The sequence below is a fragment of the Corvus brachyrhynchos genome, unplaced genomic scaffold (assembly GCF_000691975.1).
Source record: "Corvus brachyrhynchos isolate BGI_N302 unplaced genomic scaffold, ASM69197v1 scaffold126, whole genome shotgun sequence".
Lineage (NCBI taxonomy): Eukaryota > Metazoa > Chordata > Aves > Passeriformes > Corvidae > Corvus > Corvus brachyrhynchos.
The window spans coordinates 85,719-90,040 of NW_008239283.1; the positions used below are offsets into that span (position 1 = coordinate 85,719).

At 39.4% G+C, this 4,322-nt stretch overlaps 1 long non-coding RNA gene across 1 annotated transcript in view; it reads left to right on the plus strand.

Moving 5' to 3' along the window:
* The first annotated feature begins 218 nt into the window (after positions 1–218).
* Positions 219–4,322, plus strand: part of LOC108448168 — a 24,964-nt gene continuing 20,860 nt past the window's right edge. Inside the window, exon 1 of the long non-coding RNA XR_001863964.1 lies at positions 219–292. This is a non-coding gene — a long non-coding RNA (uncharacterized LOC108448168). The remainder of the gene's footprint in view (positions 293–4,322) is intronic.

Genomic DNA, 4,322 nt, shown 5'->3' on the forward strand with positions numbered 1-4,322 from the left:
TTTGGTGTCATGTGGCTGCTCTGGTCTGGCTGTGACAAACCCAGGACAAGGACACCCTGGCTTTATTATGGACCAGGAAGAAAAGAGTGTTCTTCCAGTCATCCCTATAAATCTGGTGCTGGGCAAATCTTGGATCTTGGTGTTATTTCTTTTCCCAAATCTGAGCCTAATTTCTCTCTCTCTCTCTCTCTCTCTCTCTTTGTACCAGGCATCTGCATTGAATGGACATTTTTACAACTACTTAGTTATGTAGTAGGAGGACTGGCTTTCACACACTGCACCACTACTCAAGGTAACAACAAAGACTTGCTCTCTTCTCATCCATTTCATGCTTTTGTCTGGATATTCCAGTGTCACTTTTAGGACAGAGCCCCATTAATATAACATGCCAGCTACTTCTGTCAAGGCACTGATATATGTCATTAGCACAATGGAAATAAATTCAAATTCATACTTTGCATGTCACACACTGAGTTTTATCTTGACCTCCTAAGGTGAGAGACAGATGTTTTCCATTGGCAATGCTTTGGTTATTTGTTTATACTTGTCAAATGCACATCTGAAACCCACCTATATAAAACTGGAATATGGGCTGCATTTTAAGTGAAACCAGGGAAAAATATGCAGACTTTGAGAGATGAAGGGGAAAAAAACCTGCAGCAAGCACCAGGATATGGGAGTGAATAAGCATAATAGATCAGAATAAGGCCCTAAATCAATTTTATTTTCACAGTTCCAGCATCATAAAAAGTGGGTGGCAGTAAACCAATTATTATGCAACTTAATGAACTAATTAGGAAAATCAGAGCAATAATGGTACTGGTACTGACTGCTCTGAATATAAAAAGTAGAATTAAGTTCTCAGTATTGAATTTTTCGATACAAAGGATTGTATAGTAACTTTTGAAGCATTTTGAGTTTGGGAAGAGGGAGACTGCATCTGTAGTTGCTGTGGGTACCCAAATGATCACAGCACAGAACTCTCGGGGTATGTTCACTCCTGAAGAGATTTAAAAACAAAAGCAAGTGAGGAACAGGTCATTAAGAGCTCTATTTGCATTTATGTGCCCCTAAATGCTGCTGAAACTCTGGTGGCTGTTGTCAGGAGGCTCTTAAATACCTGGAGCACGAGGTTGGGCAGCTCAAAACCTGTGCACTGGGATTGCTGAATAAACCCAAGCCCTGGTTTAAGCTTTCACAGGAGTGGGACTTGCACCAAACCAAGTGCACAGGAACAGAAGCAAATAATCACAAAAGCACAGCTTCTCTCCCTTAATGTTGGTGTTGTTAGCTCATGCTATGCTTTAAAGTGTTTAAACCCTCACATAATACTGTTCATGTTGACAGAAGTTATAAATATGTTGGTATCAGAGCAGTATTTCTCATTATACCTCTGAGATTATGTATGAGTGTTTCTAGACACTCAATAGTTTGCTGATTTTCTTTCTTTACTCCATTTCTGACTGTACATATTTGATAATATGATGTGTGATTATGGGCCTAAACCTTTTCTCTTTAGCATCAGTGACAAGGTTCCTGTTGCTTTCGGTGCCGAAATTGAAATGAACCCTCAGAAATTCCTCCATCATTTCCTTGCTATTGTGAAATGTGCTGTAGTGTTTTCATTGATTTATTACACATTTTTTTTTATCATGAAATTATAGCATAGGGGTTCTTTGCTGGTTTTCTTATAATTCCATGTCTGCCTTATCCATGTTTGGCAAATTTAGCAGCTGTTCTATTTGTAGATGGCACATGTTGATTTTTTTAATGGCCTTTATGGTGTTTGGATATGGTATTTTTTCCTGGAAGGAGCTGTCTGGGCCATGAGTGTTTCATCCCAAAGGAAGGGTGAAAGCATTTTCTTAAATTGTTTCCTGGATAAAGACAACAAGAAGAGAAACAGTTTCTGCTTTCCATGATCAAACCAATCAATGTGAAGAGTTTTGTTTATTTTCCTGGTCAAAAAGCCACTGTCAGAGTCTATTTAAAACAAATGGGGAGATGGGAGGGGCAAATGGCCTTAAAGCAAGTGTATCACATCCAATACTTTTTAAAAAAGAGAAGGAACCCAGGCCAGCACGTTAAAAATGGGCATTTCCAATACAATTTGTCATCCATGCATAAATCTTGCTGACATTTTCAGTCACTTTAATAGCCTTCCCATTTTATAAATCAGTATGAACTTGCACAGTTGCAAAAAGTGTGTATTTTGAACATCTCATTTGCATACTTTACCAAAAGCCAATGAGGCAGTGGAAGCAACACTGGTGATCATAATAAGTGTTTGGGAAAAAGCAGAAAGATCACTAATGGTTTGCCTTTAGGGATTTCTGTACTCCATAGGGGATGAAAATGAGAAATATTTTTCAAACAGCAGGGGTAAAGGTTTTAAAACTAGAAACACATGGAGTGATAAAAATGTTAGTGCCACAGGGCGCATAGCAGGAAAAATTTACAATGTAAAAACTGTAATTTCAGCATTAGGAAGTAATAATCGTGTTTCATCATTGTTATTAAAGCATGACCCTTAAAGTCACATAAATTAGATATAACTTTCTAGAGAAGTGTATTAATCTTCAATGGAAAATATTAGGAAAGTTTATTATCATATGAAGATCAGAAGAAACTGGGTTTTATTAAAAAAAATGAAGTTAAACTTGGTGGGGTTTTTAATTAATTAATTTATTTTAAAAATAAATCTCCAGCATTTTGAACCAGCAGATAGGCTCGTGTTTACGCAATGCAAAGTGCAGCACCCAGCTTTGCTCTGAAAACCAACAACAGTTGCATGACAGGAAACACAACCAACAATTAAATAATGAACTGAGGAAGTCCAGGGGGTTCTGTGCATGGGCATAAATGGTTTCTATTTGGGCCGACAAAGTCACCTTGGTGTTGGTGCCAAATGCATCCACACGATTAATGAAGAATGGTGTAGTTGTTGGAAAAAAATAAAAGTACCACAAGAATATCCACTGGGAGATTTGAAATGGGACCAGTTATCCAAGGTGTGTAATTAGTGACTAAGGGAGTTTCCATCCTGCCCAGGAAGTGCAATTTTATGAGGGCCTCAGTATTTCCTGTCAGTGCCGTTCAATGAGGTCACTTCACCTGCAAGAAATTTTGGGTAAACGTGTGTTTCCAGAAGTAACACCATCCCTGAGTGGGTCTGAACTCCCTTTTTCCTACTCTGGGCTGTGGAAACATGGTGCAATATGGTGGGAGTGGAGCTCCTGGGCTTGGTGGGCCTCTGGAGTGGATTCATCTGGGATAAATATCATTTCTGGTTTTCCTGGCTCCACAATCCCAAAGTGTTTCCCGAAGTGAAGCGCTCTGGGTGTGGATTCAGCACTTTCTGCTGAGGTCCACAGGAGCTGCCCGAGTGATAACTACAATATTTTTATAGTTTTACCTTGAAATTTCTTGGTTTCAATTTGAAAAACTAACTGCTAGCATTGACAGACTGGGTGTGATTTTAATCAAAATTGAATTTTAATAAGGAATGGAACAGCTTTATGTTACTGATGAAGACTTTTGATGTCCTGCAAGGCAGACAGACAAAGACTGGTCTGTTGGGTTTGGGATACTGGATGTGTCCTGTGTCAGAGCAATGAGGGTGTGTTTCCAGAGTAGGATTCAGCCAATTCACTGCTCAGTCATTAGAGAGAAATCATTAATAACACAACAGTAGAGGAAAGGTCCCTTTACGTCCCTCACATTCAGTGCCCTCAGCGTCAGGACCCAAATCTTGATTTCCTCTTGTTCTGTGTTTCCTTTTTCTTTATCCACATTGTTCACCTGCAAGAGGGAGATGTCCAATTTGGAAGAGCAGACAACCCCTCCTCAGCATAATTTGCAGCTTGATTTGTGGGCAGTCACTCTCCAGAGAAGAATAAAATCTTTCCCAAGTGCTCCAAACACAGGAATGTTATGCATAAGGAGGGTATCATTATTATCTCTCCTTCCAGCTGTGTTCTGATGTGAAAATGGCTGTAGCTGTTGTTTTTTCTGTCCCTTCCTGCCAGTCCCTCAGGCAGTTTATGATGCTCGTGCACAGCCAAAGATTAGGCATCGTGCTTCTCTCTGCAGTTGGAACTAACAAGACAAACTTGCCCAAATGGGAATAATTTTTTTTCTCCAGGATACTTTGCCTGCTTGCATGAGAAAAGATTGGAAGACTTCCATCAGTGTCAGAAACTGTCTTTTTCCAGAGCAGAAAATGTCAATTTTTTCATTTTGTACAAAATCACCTGCTCTCTAATACCAGAAGTTTATTTTATGAGTCAGTGTGTTGTAAACACCTGCAACTGCAATGGCAG